Below are 19701 nucleotides of genomic sequence, written 5' to 3'. Positions count from 1 at the left end.
TGAAAATGTCACTTTAAAATTTGTGACATTTCCCATAATGTCGATAAGTTAATATTGGTTTCTAACTTATATTTAGAAGTGTCGGGAAATTCTTGAGTTATTAGCGACACTTGTACAATGCATATTGCTAATGTCAAAATTACTCATTGACATTTGAGAGGGCAATTATAATATAAATATAAAACTAATATTATACGTTGCTATACATGAAAGTATAAACATCAAATTTCTAAAATAAATACCTATAAATGTCAATAAATATATATAATTTGAACTGTAATAAAATGAGTAAACAAAAAATCTCTGTAACTAATTACAAGAATGTATTTGTGAATAGCAGCACATCCTTACAATTAAACAATGGTAGAAAGAAACTATTAGGCTGGATGGATACAAGCAAATTCTGCAACAGATTTTTTCACTTCCTCAACTCTTTCTTCCACTTTTTCTGCTACATCCCTTCAGCTCCAATTTCCTTGCGCTTCCACCCATTTGACACTATTGAATTGAGACAACAAGGTTGTCTGAGGTAGTCAACCTATGTTTTCATAAACTAGGAAATAAATTTGCAAGTGATTGAAAGTCAAAAGAAGATCGCATAATCTACATGGAAGAACGATTTAATAAAATGAATTTATATACTGCAGCGATTGTCACGAGTATCCTTATAAGATTACTAATTGAAGTATTCCACAAGCTATTTGTCACCAACGAACAAATTCCCTTAGTAAAAACACATAATTTTAAGAAAGAAAGATGTCATATGGCCATCAAATTTACAAGGACTTACCATAAGTTGCCACACTCTGGACTTTCTCACTGCAACTCCACAAACAATAGGAAAGATCATAGTGTTTAAGATGCTCTATCAGGCATTTTGTCAAACAGCCGTAGGGCATAAATCTGTGAATGTAATACCGCCATTAGCATATTGTGTAATAATACCCCACACAACTTCCATTCAAACAAACATATCTCCAAATCACCACACAATCACAACCACAAAATAAAATCAGAACATAGATTAAGCTTCAAAACCCTAAACTCTCAATTCCTCTGCTGCAAATACATAGGACACAGGCAAATGCAATAAATATGATTGAAATCCTCTGAGAAATCAAAACACTCGCAAGAAATAAGGAAGAATTTGAATCCAATCAAGAGATAAAGAAAAATGCTAACCTAGAGTTATTCCAATGCACAGTAGACAAAGAGAAGGAAATACGGAATTAAGCAAGAAGAGAATACATTTCAAACTGCTATTCCTGAAGGATTTTGAGATTCATGGTTGGGGTGTAAGGATTCGGACGGGATAGAGAAACTGGGGAGGGGGAAAATGAACTTAATTGTTCTAAGAGAGGGAGGTTGCGGAGTAGGGTTTTTTAGAGATTTGAGAGGGAGATTTGGAAAAAAAAATCTCTTTCTTTTTTGAAACTAGTAACTTTTTTTGACATTTGCTGTACATATCACTAATTAAATGTCATTTTATTCTTAATTATGTGACATTTCTATCAAATGTCACAGTATTTCTGTCATTTGTCATCAAACGTTAGTATTTTTGCCACATTTTGTTAACAAATGTCACGAAATGAACTTTCTCCCTACATTTATTATAAATATCACTAATTAAATGTCGTCATAGCTCATATTTCCTGTAGTGATATACCTTTTTTTCTCTTTTTGTGAAAGTACCTCTTGATTGCCATTGAAGCATAACCCTTGATCCTGAGGAGGTAGGCATCCGCCTAGGTGTGTCCCAGAATTCATCATCATTTTGAAAGTGCACTTCATGCCTTATATGATCAGCAATATCATCTGGAAAAAGACTGCTCCAGTAGTTGTTCATTCTAGCCATCCTCATTCCTCAATTCTGCTACTTCTTGAAGATCTTCATTAATGTAAATGTCTGGAGGTAGTACATGATACAAAGCACCAAGATGAGTCCAATTCTCATGCCATACATTTGTAGAGCCCCTATTCATCTCCCAAAGTACTTCATGCTCCACTTCCTCCCTTGCTTCCAACATTTTCCTCCATATATGTGACCCCTCTCTAAATTAAACCATTGTAGGTATCTCCTTCTTGCAATATTTATTCCACATGAAATTGGACCATAAGGATTTGGATGTCCTGAACTTCCACCATAACATAGAAAACAAGCTTTGGATACATCAAACAATGACCTAAAACCTAGTCCACCCTCATCTTTAGGTAGACATAGGTTTTGCCATTTAGTCTAGTGCCTGTTTCTGCCTTCTTCCTTTGTACTCCAAAAAAACCTAGCAAATGTCTTATGTAGATGCTCTAATATGTTATCGGGAGGATCCAACACTAACAGAATGCGTGTAGGCATGCTTTGGAGCACACTTGATATGAGTGTTGCTTTACCTCACTACAAGAAATACACCTTATTGTGGCAACCAATGTCGCTACAAAAGCCCCCAAAGTCGCCACTATAAACATATAGCAGCAACCTTGGACTCGCTGCATGTATTCCCGTTACTGAAGGTTATTTGTGACGACCTTTGGTAGTTTCCACAAAAAGCAACAATTTGTGGCGACTAAACTCGCCACAATAAGTAAGCAAATACTCCTGATAATGGCTTTTAGTGGCGGCTTTAGTCGTTACAAAACAAGCGTACATTCAGCAGCAAGTCTCCATCGCCACAATAAGCAAATACCCCTGGAGAATGGCTTTTACTGGCAACTTTAGTCGCTACAAAACCATGGAACCTTCAGCAGCAAGTCTCCGTCGCCACAATAGCTTGTTGATTAGTGACAACTTTAGTCGCCACAAATAGGTTTTTCTTGTTAAAAAAAATTATGATGCTGTAATAGTTTTACAAATATTTCTCAAATGTGTTGGAATAATCCATAACGTTAGAAGAGACACAGATAAAGACATTTCTCAAACGAAGTTGTACCAGAGCTTTTTATTAACAAATTCATAACATATTGTAGTTTTACATATACATGAAATGCACAAAAGAACAAAGATAAATATAATGTTTTGGAGCTCCTCCTTGGCTAGCACCATTCCCTCCCCCCTAAAGAATATGATTTTGGAATTCAACTAACAAACATTCATGTCCTAGATGCAGCCAAAGGTGGGAGAGAAAAAGCCTGACCAAAAGCAAGTTAGGATAATATTGGCAGCTCCCATTGTTCCGCTCCTTGGTACTGCCCAAAAGAAGGTGCATCATTATCCTTTGCACATACTTAGGATAGATTAGTAACTACCTACAAAGAAAATTCAAGGAGATTTATTAGACAACACATTCAGATACCATTAATATGGAATGGTGACTAAAATCACTCTCTTTCATTTGTAAGTCCCCAAACTTTAAACTAATCAACTGAAAAGGAACAAACTTCCTAATTAACGTATTACAGTGTGCTGTGATGGAAGTATAGTTTGACAATGTTAACATTTGAAATATTTCACAAGCGATAGAAATTAATGTTCTGTATGGAGAGTTTAACATCTCCACTGCCTTCGTGCTTTAATCTCATTGAAATAAGATGTGCACTTCAAGAAAATGTTATATCCTATGAGATAAAAATTTGGCAGAGCATATAAATCCTATCTCTTTCTCCGTAGCAATAAGGTCAACCATGAAACTTAAACATCCCCACGTTTATCAAATGTCACTGAATGGTGAAAAAAAAAATACAAATTGCAGAAGTAAAATTTAGCTGCGGCAACCACTAATCATTAGTATATAACAATTATAGCAAACAATGTGGTACTTCAATATACTCTACAGTTGTCCACTATTTATAATATAAATATTAAATAACAAAAGGAGGCATCTTATCAAAGGTTGAACTGGACTAAGAGTGAAAGAGAAAATCTTACAGAGAATTCAATGGCACGAAACAAATCCCAGGTTTTGGTGAAGTGGTTTCAGCTACTTTTTATTTGAGCACTTGTTATAAATTCTAGATATTTCAAGCATCCATTACTAATGCCACGAGTTAACACGTGTATTTCAAACATTCACGAGTAAGCCCTTATTGGCATATATCACAAACAAAAATAACTCAAATGGACATACAATATATACAACTCAAATGAACATATAATATTTATGCATAAACTGCTCTTGCTATTCTATTTCAAATGAGATATTTGAATGTATGAGAATAACTTTAATCCAACCTTTTACTAGTTTCCAGTAGCCTTCAACATTTTTTTACAACTTAAATCTACTCTTTAAATTTTAATTTCCATCATCCCATAGACATAATGGAATTACTAAATAAACAAGTAAAAAACAATGATTGTCAATAGGAATGTTAAAGATTTAGTAACTTGGTTTTCCATCATCTTTCCGGGACCAATTTCTTTGTCCAGGTGGATTAAGCCTCCTCAGCAAAAGACAGAACCACCTTTTTTACATGAAAGATAATAGCATCTTGAAACATGATAATAACGCCGAATAATAAACTTATACAAGAAGAAACATGAGAATCATCAGTTGGTTCTCCACGACAGCAGAAGAAATGCAGCTACAAAATTAGCAAATCAAACCACAAATTAACCATACCAAAGGGGTAAAGTTCAAACATAGCTTACTTTCCCCTTTTTACCTATTTGTAGTCACCAATTCACTGATCTCCCCGAAAAAATCTAATGGAACTACTAACCTACAACCATTTAGACATATGACTAAGACAGTAGTGTATAATGCACAAGATTGTAACTTGCAGACCAACTATAAATGTATAAGTTGAACAGGCATGTAATAGTATTATCATGAAACTAGAACACTTGACTGCCACTATTCTAACATAAGCTTAACACTAATATTTAAGACACTTGGCTCTTATCATAACTCATTAACCACAAAGCATCCTACCAAAGTTATTGTACCTTAAAGTTGCTAATAAGCTGAAATATCAATTTCTTCAGGAACAAACTTCGAATACAAAATTTGCTCCAAGTCAAAAATGCTTTCGACTTAATCACATACCAACACAACTTTTCCAACTTCTACATTCTTATGGAACATCTCTTCTTATGATAAAATATGCATACTTCAGTGATACACCTAATACAAAGGTGATTAATAAGAATATAAACTTGAAAAAAGTTCATCAAGTGGTTTTCCATAAGGAGGCTACTAAAAGATTAAACATGAGAAGAAAATTGTATCAGATTTTTTAATGCAGTTCATTGACAAGTACAAATCTCCAAAAATAACATGATTATAATATTAGGATGGTAAAAATAACCTGTTCGGAGTATTGGAATAACAAACAAATAAATAGAAGTTGGTGTGACATTAAGAGCAGTTAGTTTCAATTTGGCCAATTACCTAGTGATGAATCTGATTAGATGGGCATAATAAATCAACTATCCAAATATATGTGAATCACGTATTCTCTTTTCTCTGAAAAATCACAAGATGGAATAAATCCCCAAGTCTATTTTTCTTTCTAATCTTAAATAGGCTATCATCAAGGGAACAAATGAAGCAAATTAATACAAGTTATCACTCAAAGACCTAATTTCTAGGCTATCATAACCAATAACTAAGGGAAATGGGAATTGAATCTTTCGAAAATTACCTAGAACTTAGCACTCCAAAGCACCAAGCACTGAGCAGTATTCAAGCATAAAAGCCCTAAAATTGCAAAAATATATTCAAACCCAGTAGTTTTAAAGCTTAAGAGCACAAAGATAACATAAAAAAGAGTTAAAATCCACATAATCAGGCCTTAATTTTACACTCATAGAGGAAGGAAACAACACTAAACCAAAAATCCCTAAAGATCATGCTTACCATGAGCCTTGCGTTGCACAAACACACCAGTCACAGTCAGGTATAATAGCTTCTTCTGAATATGATGATAATTCGTAAACCATCACAATAGAGAAAAAGAGATTAGGTTTTTTCGCCTTGTGAAAACAGAGAGCACAAAATCTAGAGAGAGGAAGAAATGAGGAAGGAAGTCAGCACTCGATTCGCCAGATAATGAGACAAGAAGGAGCATGTTCACCACCGACGGTGTGTGGTCCTCTTCAGCGAGAAGCATGTTGTAGGAGAAAGGTGATTTGGGGTTAAGACGCTGGAGTGTTAGCTAATTTATAAGGAGGAGATTTGTTACTTTAGGGTTTTTGTTTTCCTTTTTTTCGTCTTTGGGGCGACTTAATATAGTACATTTAGCGGCGACACCAAGAGTCACTACAAAAGCCATTGTGTTATGTGGCGTTCACCGCACCTGCGGCCAGAATAGCCAGATACATTATATTTTGTAGCGACTCATTCATAGTCACCACTAATATTATGCTATCAGCGGAGATAATAGTTGTCGCCATTAAACACTTATCATTTGTGGCGATAACATCAGTCGCCACTAAATATCAGATTTCTTGTAGTTCCTCCATAGGACAGTAGCTTGCCTTTCCATGAATGAAGCTTGGTTTTCACATTCTTGATGATATCATTGCAGTACTCATTTCTCCTACTCAGGTAAAATATTAGACACACAAGGTAAGTAAATGGAAACTCAGCTCTTGTAAATCTAGTGCTAACCCCTACTGAATTGAATAAAGATCCATCCACATTAGCATGCATGTAGAAAGAGCTTTTGGCCTTATTGATCAACTGGCCAGATGTTCACTCATATTTATTCAGCACCTCAACTATCTTCTCCAATGAATATGGATCAGCATAAGCAAAAATAATAGTATCATCAGTATAAGCTAAGTGGTTCAAAGGATCTGTCCACTTAGGCATGCCATAAACCCTAAACCTCATATCTACAAATAATTTGTTCAAAGTTCTTGATAGGACCTCTGCTGATAGAATGAACAATGCAGGAGATAGTGGATCACCTTGCTTGGCCATTGATCAACACTGAATACTAATTGTTAGCCAACAAATTCCAGACCATGTTGATGATTTGGGAGTCGATTTGGACCCGATTTTGAGATCTCAACACGTATTTGTTAAATATGAGTTTCAATGATGAAAAATAATATATCACATTTGGTGCAGGATCGCAAGGGATAAAACAATGAAATCAAGACTCATTATCATTCAAGCATAGACTAAGGGAAACAATCCATCAACGGAAATAAAGAAAAGGAAAAATATCAATGACTAGCTATGAAAAAGGAAGAAGCAGCGAAAATCTGGAAGAAGAATCAATCAATGATTTGATAGATAATTGACGGAAGCCAGTATAGGAAGGTTCCAAAATCAAAGAAAAATAAGAGTGCAAAGTACTACACTGGAGATTGTTAAAGCCCGAAATCAGGGATCCATCAAGTAACAAAAAGATTGGCCTAGCGGAAGAAAAGCCTGTCAAGGATATAAGTCAAGAAAGATCAACGGAAACCTAACCTTATTATCGAAAAGAATCAATTTGCGTTTTGGTTCATGGATAAATTCCCTTGGGTTTGTAATCTCTCAAGATTCGCGAGTCACGAAGGCCTTGCGAAGTATATATACATATGTTCCAGGCTTGAAGCAGACATACTTTGAATGAATCATTATTACTCTTTTTGTTCTACTCCAAACAAGCATTGTACTTCTTTTTAGATCTACTGTGTAATTAGTGAGAGGAAGAAAAAGAGATAAACACTGGTGTGATATTGTATCAAGAAAGGAAAAGTTACACAGAAACTAAGTTGTTGGTGTAAAGCTACATCAACCAACTTGTACTCAAGACACTTCAAATACTGAAAGAGATCACCCTTGCAACCCAAGGGGACTGGACGTAGGATTCACATTGAATCTGAACCATTATAAAAATTATGGTGTCTTTATTTCCTGCACTTTATTTCTGGATTATTATTATTCTGTTCTTATCTCTGGTCGACTAATTGGTAAACTAGTAAACTACTTAGAATATTGTTATAAAAATCTTTAATTTACCCCCTTCTTGTACTTTTAATTGGTATCAGAGCTAGTCTCACACTTTTTGCTTAACAACTCGTGAGAAAAGATCATGGCAAATCAAGTAACTGTTGGAGCACTCTTTCAAGAAGGAATGTCGCAAGTCAGGCCATTATATTTCAATGGACAACACTTTTCTCACTGGAAAGTGCAAATGGAAATATATGCAAAATCCTGTGATGTCAAAGTATGGCGCGTTATCAAAAGGGTAACTATCCACTACCAGCAGCAATTCAACCACTCGATGATATGGAAGATATAAATGAATACATAGACGAGCAAATGACAGTTGTTCAGGTCAATGCTAAGGCACAGAATTTACTCTATAATGCTATAAGTGGAGAGGTGTATGAAAAAATCTCAAGTTGTGATACAACCAAAGAAATGTGGGATAAACTGGAAGTTACTTATGAAGGAACCAGCAAAGTGAAAGAAACTCACATAAACATGTTGTCTCATGACTATGAACTCTTCCAGATGAAAGAAGGAGAATCTATTGAGGAAATGTTTGCAAGGTTCAGCAAAATCATTAGCGATCTAAAAGCTTTTGGTAAACCCTACTCAAGTGGTGATCAAGTTCGAAAAATTCTAAGGAGTCTACCTACCACTTGGCAGACAAAAGTAGTTGCACTCGAATCTCAAGATCTAAACAAACTTTCATATGATGAACTACAAGGAGATCTTATAGTATTCGAGAAAATACATCTCAAGAAAACAAACCAGGAAGAAAAGAAGAAAATAGTTGCTTTTAAAGCTACAACTGAAAAATCTGAAAATGATATTGATGACGACTCAGAAGCTCTTGAAGAAGAGATTGCCATGGTATCGAGAAACATGGATGGTTTAATGTGAAGATATAGAAAACACAAGAAGGGGAAGGATGCCACCCAGGCGAACCAGAAAATACAATGAACAAGACAAGAATGATGAAAAATTTTATGAGTGTGGAAAGTACGGGCATGTTCAAGCCGAATGCCCAGATCTTAAAAGAAAGGTCTCCAGAGGATTCAATAAAAACAAATCTTTCGAAAGCTGGAGTGATAAAGATAGTTCAGAACACGATGAAATAGCAAACTTGTGCTTCATGACCATTTTGGAAAACGACATGAACAGATACTCGGGTTGATGGACCGATGAAGATGCATCAGACGATGAATGAAAAGAAGATACTGAAAATTGATTCATGGCACGAGGTGAAACAAGCGAGGAACACCACAGAAAGAGCCGCAAAGGAAAATGGTACTTAGACAGTGCGTGTTCCAATCACATGACAAGCGACAAAAACTTTTTCAAAGAAGTTACTAAGATAGATAGAGAAAGTGTCAAATTTGGTGATGATTTAAGAGGAAAGATAATTGGCACCGACACAACTCTATTCAATAATAACTGTGATATTACTGAAGTATATCTTATAGATGGACTCAACTATAATCTCTTGAGTATAAGTCAGCTATGTGATTCAAGGTACGAAGTTAAATTCAAGAAAACATGATGCGCTATTAAAGATGCGTCAGGTAAAATAATACTCCCAGGAAAAAGGTATGGAAATGTTTACATTCTTGATGGCATTGAATACATAGATAGTCACATCTACTTAGCATCAATATCTGATGATCCATGGTTGTGGTAAAAGAAACTTGGTCATGCAAGCATGCATTTAATTGAGAAACTCTACAAACATGATTTAGCTATTGGTCTTCCTAAACTCAATTTTTCTAGAAATCATGTGTGTGATGCATGTCACATTGGTAAACAAACGAAACACTCCTTCAAAAGCAAAGACATTATGTCAACCATCAAACCCTTACAATTGCTTCACATGGATTTATTTGGACCAACCAGAATGTCACGACCCAAACCGATGGGCCGCGACGGGCACCCGGTACTTTACTCAATCGAGTACTAACATAACGTATCTTTATTATTACATCATCATAGGTAAGTGGGACAGAAGAGGCGTCATGAGATAAATAGAGTAAACATGAGGGAATTACCCGACATAGAATGACCCAACCTGATATAAAAATTCATACACGTGACATACGGGCCTATAAGGCCAACATGATCATTTATAAACTCAAAACATAGGCCGACAAGGCCATACAATACCCGTATACATGACATCTGTCTACAAGCCTCTAAGAATATATAATTGTCATAAAGGTCGGGAAAGAGCCCTTCCATACCAATCAATAAATATCCTAATTATACTGACCAAATAACAACGCCGGAGCAAATAGAGTGCACCAACATTTTTCGCTGAGCTGATAGCCTACTTGGAGGGCTCTCAACATGTCTATCGGGACCTGCGAGTATGAAACGCAACGTCCCCAGGCAAAGGGATGTCAGTACAAATAATATACCGAGTATGTAAGGAATAAAAATCAGTAAACAATAGACATGAGAGAAACATGGAGTAAAAGACTCGACATGTATGTCTGAATACCTCTGTGAATCATTAATATTTACAATGCCATGCATATGCATAGAAATATCATACCATGCTTAGGTATATGTGTTTATAACATCATCAAACCTCTGAGGGCATCTCATCATATCATCTCGGCCACTGTGGGCAAATCGTCAACGTATACCATCTGATACTGACTCAACTTTCTCAATATAGTAAGTAAAATAGTTGTCCGGCCTTATAAGGCTCGGTATATATAACTGCTCTGCCATAGTAGGCTCGCGTATAGGCGCTCGGCCATACTAGGCTTTGTATCTAGGCCAACTGGGCTCGCTCATAGGCATAGAAATTACGGGGTTTGGGTAAGGTATATATAATTTACCATCTGATCAGAGGTTGCCCAATAGGGGCCTGCCCACCGATTATAGCTCGATGGTGGTGAAAATAGTGTAATACTGTATATATATATAGACCCTCTTCTCTCTTGACTGAATAAAGACAAAACTAAACTGAATATGAAGTCTCGATAAGGAATAATATTGTAACTTATGAAACTAGAATAATGTGAATAAAAAGTCCCGATAAGGGAAAATACTATAACTTATGAGACTAGGATAATGTATATAAATTTGGGAGTATGAACTTCTCTTTATGCCTTGTTATCAAACGCATGTAGTTACGATATCATGCCAAAATGAATGAAGGGCTTAGCCTTAACATACCTGAGCCGATTCTCTTGACAATCCTTCCAACACACATCTTTTACGACAAATCACGTAATAGTGGATCGAAGTAGGAAAACATCCGCATGATAATCTTGAGAAGGATTGCACCGCACTTTCTTAGAATCACAAAATTTTGTTGCTATTACGTAGTATAACTTCGTATGAAACCTCACGTTTTTGAATTCTTGAAGATCCATGAAAGCTCACGTTACTGAATTCTTGAAAGCTCATGGTATTGAATTATGAAAGCTCACGTTATTTATTTATGAAAGCTCACGTTATTGAAAGATAGAAAGCTCACATTATTGAATTCTTGGAGATCATACTTTAGCATTTGATATATACTAAAGTAGAAAAGCCTTTTGTTAAATGGGTGTGGGCCTCACTTAATAAGGCTTATTTTGCCACCCAAATCTCTTAACATGCCATCTAATAATGCAAGCAAAGAGTCACCAAGCATGGCTTGAGTTGCTGCCATGTTGGGGTTACCAAGTTTATCCAATAATTCCCTTATCTCCATAATTAACTTATTAAATCCTTCATTAATCTAATAATTAACCAATTACCCACATAATGAGAATTATTCCAAATTACTTAAAATACTACTCACTTTTAACATACCTCATACACCTTACTATCATAGTCATGTGGTACCTTGTATGACAGTAGTCCATAAATATCGAGTATTATAGCTTGGACCGTATTTTATCCAAAATTGTCAAACTGACAGAACTTATTTTCTTCAATTCGCTTACCCTCTCACATTCACGAATTTACTTATCACTTGTTTAAAACGTGTAATAATTATAACCCCAGAGTAATCTCATTCCTGAACTTACGTCGATTAACTTACGATAAAATTTTAACGTACGAAAATGCGGGATGTAACATCATTCCCCCTTCGGAACATTCGTCCTCGAATGTTGACTGATGCACTTATCATTATCATAACCTATAGTTATTGCGAATGCTTTAGTACTCTTCTTGCCATCTAGGCAACTCTTCTCCCCTTTTTCCTCCAGCTTTTAGCCAATCTCTAGGCTTTACTTTGTGTTAATATATAAAATTATGTCAAGCTGTCCCTCTGGGTGTCATTAGCTTTACTTCATCTAAGTAGGCTATACTATACCATAATTCTTACTTCAATTTATCGTTACTGAGGTCTGCTACCAAACTCCAAGTTACTCTCGTTGCTTATCCTATATGCATAAAGCTAAGTCTTTTAATGCTTCTTCATTACTGTTCATCTTAAGACTGATGGCCTAATCTCATCTCATACTTTACAGTTTTTACCCATCCATTGTTGATCTATCTCAATGTTGATCTACAATCTTCCATTCATAACTTGAAATTTCTGACGTAATATATTGCCACTAGGGCTTACGCTGTATCATGAAACATTTGAAGTGATTTTCCTGATCCACCTGGGGGCGATACTACACTTTCATAACCATATTTCATAGTATCCTAATGTGATTTTCCTCACGTGAGTATTTTAATCTTGTACAATTAGTGAAATCATTACTCAATCGAAAGCCCAAACGCCATCCTTCATTTATCACAATTACACCCTCATTCTACTACCAGGGCAGCATTCCATTTCTTCTAGATGCTATTAGTCTTAGACTCCTTTGAGTTCATTCAGGCTATACTGAGCTTTCTACAACTTAGAGAAACCATCAGCTCTCTTGTTTTCATGGGTTTAATCCCAAGGACTTATCCATTCTCACCACCTTCTCACTCGCCCTTTCTTATCCTTACTCCTGTCATAAAACCTTATCGCTTTACCATACTTTAGCTTACGACCTACACATCTCTATTTATATTACTCGCAACCTTCCTTCCATATAGGTATAATTTACATCCACAAATTGAAGCTCTATTATAATACATGCACCTCTGGTGCATACACAATCCGGTGGGAGCTTCATACTGACTTCTTATGAGGCTGATACTTTACTAACTGGCTATAATGTAGGGCCGTTATAGAATATGGTTGTTGTACTATCTCTCTTGTTCATCTGATGTTAAAAGTGATTCTGCAATGTTCTCAATCATGATGTCTATAATTTTCTGGGTCCAATAATCAGACTCCTGATTTACTTCGTTGATGTAACTCTTTAGTTTCCTCTTCCTTCTGATCAGCCTTTATGTAGGCTTAAGTTATCTTCCGATCTGTGGCTCATGGTATTAGTTATTACTTTAGCCTTTCATGGGCGCTATGGAATATCCATGATATAATCTTCTGACAATTCAATCATTTGCCTATGCCATGGGCTCAATTCCTTCTTTTAACTCATACTTGAGTCTTCTACGGCTGTATGAATGTCAATATATATGCTGCATGGATAATACTCCAAAATTTTAAGTGCGTTCATAACGTAACCAACTCTGGATCATTGATCGAATAATTCTCTTCGTTCCATCTCAGCTTTCTTTAAACGTAAGCAATTACTTTTCCTGGTCTTTCTGCCCCCTTGTTGCGTGCATACTTAGCTCATCTTAGATCCCATGCATGTCGGAATTTTGTGCAATTCATATGGTCTCGAATATTACTTTTGGTTCCATTTCCCTCTCATTAGCTACAATAGGTGCCACTTTCTCCCCTTTTTCCTCCAGCTTTTAGCCAATCTCTAGGCTTCACTTTGTGTTAATATATAAAATTATGTCAAGCTGTCCCTCTGGGCGTCATTAGCTTTACTTCATCTAAGTAGGCTATACTATACCATAATTCTTACTTCGATTTATCGTTACTGAGGTCTGCTACCAAACTCCAGGTTACTCTCGTTGCTTATCCTATATGCATAAAGCTAAGTCTTTTAATGCTTCTTCATTACTGTTCATCTTAAGACTGATGGCCTAATCTCATCTAATACTTTATAGCTTTTACCCATTCATTGTTGATTTATCTCAATGTTGATCTACAATCTTCCATTCATAACTTGAAATTTCTGACGTAATATATTGCCACTAGGGCTTACGCTGTATCATGAAACATTTGAAGTGATTTTCCTGATCCACCTGGGGGCGATACTACACTTTCATAACCATATTTCATAGTATCCTAATGTGATTTTCCTCACGTGAGTATTTTAATCTTGTACAATTCGTGAAATCATTACTCAATCGAAAGCCCAAACGCCATCCTTCATTTATCACAATTACACCCTCATTCTACTACCAGGGCAGCATTCCATTTCTTCTAGATGCTATTAGTCTTAGACTCCTTTGAGTTCATTCAGGCTATACTGAGCTTTCTACAACTTAGAGAAACCATCAGCTCTCTTGTTTTCATGGGTTTAATCCCGAGGACTTATCCATTCTCACCACCTTCTCACTCGCCCTTTCTTATCCTTACTCCTGTCATAAAACCTTATCGCTTTACCATACTTTAGCTTACGACCTACACATCTCTATTTATATTACTCGCAACCTTCCTTCCATATAGGTATAATTTACATCCACAAATTGAAGCTCTATTATAATACATGCACCTCTGGTGCATACACAATCCGGTGGGAGCTTCATACTGACTTCTTATGAGGCTGATACTTTACTAACTGGCTATAATGTAGGGCCGTTATAGAATATGGTTGTTGTACTATCTCTCTTGTTCATCTGATGTTAAAAGTGATTCTGCAATGTTCTCAATCATGATGTCTATAATTTTCTGGGTCCAATAATCAGACTCCTGATTTACTTCGTTGATGTAACTCTTTAGTTTCCTCTTCCTTCTGATCAGCCTTTATGTAGGCTTAAGTTATCTTCCGATCTGCAGCTCATGATATTAGTTATTACTTTAGCCTTTCATGGGCGCTATGGAATATCCATGATATAATCTTCTGACAATTCAATCATTTGCCTATGCCATGGGCTCAATTCCTTCTTTTAACTCATACCTGAGTCTTCTACGGCTGTATGAATGTCAATATGTATGCTGCATGGATAATACTCCAAAATTTTAAGTGCGTTCATAATGTAACTAAATCTGGATCATTGATCGAATAATTCTCTTCGTTCCATCTCAGCTTTCTTTAAACATAAGCAATTACTTTTCCTGGTCTTTCTGCCCCCTTGTTGCGTGCATACTTAGCTTATCTTAGTTCCCATGCATGTCGGAATTTTTTGCAATTCATATGGTCTCGAATATTACTTTTGGTTCCATTTCCCTCTCATTAGCTACAATAGGTGCCACTTTCTCCCCTTTTTCCTCCAACTTTTAGCCAATATCTAGGCTTCACTTTGTGTTAATATATAAAATTATGTCAAGCTGTCCCTCTGGGCGTCAAGACCATTTCCTCTTTTAGGTCACTGTGCTTAGGTTGAAGCCTTCTTTCTTATATCCTTAGCTAGTCTTTCGTTGTAGTACTTACGGAGACCTTCTGGCTCTTGTAAAGTTACAAGCTTGTTATATTGTTTACCCGATAGAAATTTTGATGTACTCACCTATAATTATCTGTAGTTACTTATCTCCACACCCTTGTGCTTGTAGGGTTGCTTCTGAACTAATATTTTGATTGTCTTCCCAGTGGCACTCTCTTTTATTTCCGTAACACTTATACAGTACCTTTAACTACCCCGACTCCTTATCCGAATATTTCTCAAGTATTAAAATGTCATAACTGCGGGGCTGAATTAACTATATTGGGTTTTACTATATTTATCTTGCACGACCTGCTGATTTGTTTGTATCCTCTTGACTAGCCATAACTAGGCTCTTCCTAAATTAACTACTGAGTACTCGTTGTCCCATTCTCATATCATTACTCCGCGTAATCTTTCTTGGGTTATTTCCTCTGTCTTAACTTACCTCTTGCGCTGGCTCTTTATCTATCGATAACATCTCGGGCAGGAACCCTTACTTCCTCTCCTTGACGTTGTGTTTGCATAAGTGCAATCTCATCCCTTTTTTCATTTTTATCGCATTCTTCCTTTACCATTCCATAATTACTAGAACCACTTAATTCTTACTTAGTGCCAGATCACTCCATATTTTTCCCCTTTAGGGGAGTACTAAGATTTAGTGCTACGATGATCTACGTATAGATATTTTACCTCTTCATCTTTGGCATCTTTTCACATCATCGATGATCCTCAGTCGCCTCTCGGTAATCCTTCTGTACCAAGGATAACAAATTTCCTTACTCGCGAGGGTGATACTTAGTGTAACTGGCACACACAATCCCTTAAGCTTAACTTTGCTCACCTTGCTTGCTTTAGGGAAGCGTCTTCCTGAATGACCTTTAAAGGGTATTCTTCTGTTGTCCATTCTATTATCGCCGGGACGCAATCTCTGAAATTCTCATGATGCCGACTATTACTCAGTCCCTTGTTCATGTTTAGTTTATCTTGTTCATCAGTTCACGTTGATTTCTTATTACTCTGGGGTCTAACTTTTTCTTTTGGTAGTCGCGTTGGAGTCACGAACTTATTTCTCGAAATGAGGATGTGACTTTATGGTCTATACTCTTTTGTTGTCTCAAGGCCTATCACCTCTAGACTTTTTCTTCACTTGACTATAGATTCTGTAATATTGTCATCTTTTTGATCTACCGTTTTCATCCATGTATCACACCTTACTCATAATGCTTCATTAACTCTCTTTTTATTTCCCTGCTAATATTTATGTCTATCACTTTATTCTGAAAACTTTAATAAGACATTCTTTTGCCTTTGCTCCCCTTGCTCCATCCAGTGGCTCTTCGGGTTGCCTAACATTCTCTCTCTATTAGGGACGAGAGCCACACTAAGGTAATATTTATCCATTCAAGGCTTTCAGTGCCTATCTTTGTAGTACTCATATCTTGATGTACTATTTTAGAGTGCACCATCTGGGTGTCTCACAAGGAGATCTATTAGAACATTTGCAATATCTTTCGGGAATGTCAACTAATGCAAACAATCCATCCACCATTTTGGGTTACCCTAACCCCAGCTAGATCCTGATACCCTGCCTTCTCTCATACTACTTCTGTTAGCCCACATAGGGCATAAATGAGATGTGTGTGGCCAGTTATACATACCTCTGTTACTGTTGAAGGTAACTCACAATGCTTATATTTTTCTGCCGGAGTTGAAAATACTAATAATCTTCATTAACTGGGTACCTCATACCCTTTTTCATCTTGCTTCTTTTACTTATTGAAGCTTGCATCTACCTTCTGAATCTCTCATTGCTTTTTACCATATAGGTGGATAGATATTCATGCTTTAGGGCTCCTTTTCCAGAAGCTCACACGTCTTAGTACACACATGATCTGCTGGAGACCTTTCATTTACTCATCATAAGCATGATGCAAAATTGAGTTCCTCTGACTCAACTCTTCCACAGCCGCATTCAATCCTTTACCAACCATCTTTCTAGATGTAGGCATCGTCGAATTATGAATAAGATAGAGTTTAGAAAATTGAGTTCTTACAACTGTGCTTTATCACACGATCTAGAGTAAGAAGAAAGAGTGACAACCCTAAATTCCCTGTAGCCTCCGGCTTATAAGTGTGGTTCATGACATACCCATAAACAAGACTCTATTAGACATGACTTGTAGACTCCTTAGGACAGAACTGCTCTGATACCACTTTTGTCACGACCCAAATCGATGGGCCGCGATGGGCACCCGACACATTACTCAACCGAGTAACAACATAATATATCTTTCTTATTACATCATCATAGGTAAGTGGGCCAGAAGGGGCGTCATGAGATAAACAGAGTAAACATGAGGGAATTACCCGACATAGAATGACCCAACCTGATATAAAAACTCATACACGAGACATACGGGCCTATAAGGCCAACATAATCATTTATAAACTCAAAACATAGGCCGACAAGGCCATACAATACCCGTATATATGACATTTGTCTACAAGCCTCTAAGAATACACAATTGTCATAAAGGTCGGGACAGAGCCTCGCCATACCAATCAATACATGTCCTAATGATACTGACCAAATAGCAACTCAGGAGCAAATGGAGCGCACCAACATCTTCGCTGAGCTGATAGCCTACTTGGAGGGCTCTCAACCTGTCTATCGGGACTTGCGGGCATGAAACGCAACGTCCCCAGGCAAAGGGACATCAGTACAAATAATGTACCGAATATGTAAGGAATGAAAATTAGTAAATAATAAACATGAGAGAAACATGGAGTAAAAGACTCGACATGTATGTCTGAATAACTCTGTGAATCATTAATATTTACAATGTCATGCATATGCATAGAAATATCATACCATGCTTAGGTATATGCATTTATAACATCATCAAGCCTCTGAGGGCATCCCATCATATTATCTCAGCCACTGTGGGCAAATCATCAACGTATACCTGTTGATACTGACTCAATTCTCTCAATATAATAAGTAAAATAGTTGTCCGGCCCTATAAGGTTTGGTGTATATATATATAATTGCTCTGCCATAGTAGGCTCGCTCATAGGCGCTCGGCCATACTAGGCTCTGTATCTCGGCCAACTGGGCTCGCTCAAAGGCTCTCGGCCAGAGTAGGCTAGGTATATAACTTACCATCTAATCAGAGATTGCCCAATAGGGGCCTGCCCACCGATTATAGCTCGATGGTGGGGAAAATACTGTAATACTGTATATATATAGACCCTCCGCTCTCTTGACTGGAAGAAGACAATACTCAATTGAATATGAAGTCCTGTTAAGGGAAAATACTATAACTTATGAGACTAGGATAATGTATATAAATTCAGGAGTATAAACTTCTCTTTATGCCTCGTTATCAAACGCGTGTAGTTACGAGATCATGCTAAAGTGAAGGAAGGGCTTAGCCTTAACATACCTGAGCCGATTCTCTTGACAATCCTTCGAACACACGTCTTTTGCAACAAATCACATAACGGTGGATCGAATTAGGTAAAAATCCACATGATATTCTTGAGAAGGATTGCACCGTACTTCCTTAGAATCGCAAAATTTCGTTGCTATTATGTAGAATAACTTCGTATGAAATCTCACGTTTTTGAATTCTTGAAGATCCATGAAAGCTCACGTTACTGAATTCTTGAAAGCTCATGTTATTGAATTATGAAAGCTCACGGTATTGATTTATGAAAGCTCACGTTATTGAAAGATGAAAGCTCACGTTATTGAATTCTTGGAGATGATACTTTAGCATTTGATATATGCTAAAGTAGAAAAGCCTTTTGTTGAATGGGTGCGGGCCCCACTTAATAAGGCTTATTTTGCCACCCAAATCTCTTAACTTGCCATCTAATAATGCAAGCAAAGAGTCACCAAGCATGGCTTGAGTTGCTGCCACGTTGGGGTTACCATGTTTATCCAATAATTCCCTAATCTCCATAATTAACTTATTAAATTCTTCACTAATCCAATAATTAACCAATTACTCACATAATGAGAATTATCCCAAATTACTTAAAATACTACTCACTTTTAATATACCTCATACACCTTACTATCATAGTCATGTGGTACCTTGTATGGCAGTAGTCCATAAATACCGGGTATTATAGCTTGGACCGTATTTTATCCCAAATTATCAAACTGTGACAGAACTTATTTTCTTCGATTCGCTTACCCTCTCACATTCGCGAATTTACTTATCAGTTGTTTGAAATATCATAATAATTATAAATCCCAAAGTAATCTCATTCCCGAACTTAC

General features: G+C 36.6%; 1 protein-coding gene across 8 annotated transcripts in view; it reads right to left on the bottom strand.

Annotated features, from left to right (window-relative positions):
• Window positions 1–226: 226 nt before the first annotated feature.
• LOC107783874 (uncharacterized) overlaps window positions 227–19701 on the bottom strand; it is a 36223-nt gene continuing 16748 nt past the window's right edge. Inside the window, exons 1-4 of one of the 8 annotated variants that reach the window (XR_001647557.2) lie at window positions 5790–6561; window positions 5575–5630; window positions 791–3240; window positions 227–538 (exon numbers count right to left, since the gene is read on the bottom strand). The gene's annotated coding sequence lies outside the window, so the exon portion shown is untranslated. Of the gene's footprint in view, window positions 554–790; window positions 3241–5574; window positions 5631–5789; window positions 6562–19701 lie in introns of those variants that run through there. The other 7 variants (XR_012698665.1, XR_001647558.2, XR_012698662.1 and 4 more) reach the window with 7 other exon arrangements.

The sequence above is a fragment of the Nicotiana tabacum genome, chromosome 14, assembly GCF_000715075.1.
Source record: "Nicotiana tabacum cultivar K326 chromosome 14, ASM71507v2, whole genome shotgun sequence".
NCBI lineage: Eukaryota > Viridiplantae > Streptophyta > Magnoliopsida > Solanales > Solanaceae > Nicotiana > Nicotiana tabacum.
The sequence above is the reverse complement of the archived record's forward strand: the minus strand, read 5'-3'. Positions and strand labels throughout refer to the sequence as shown.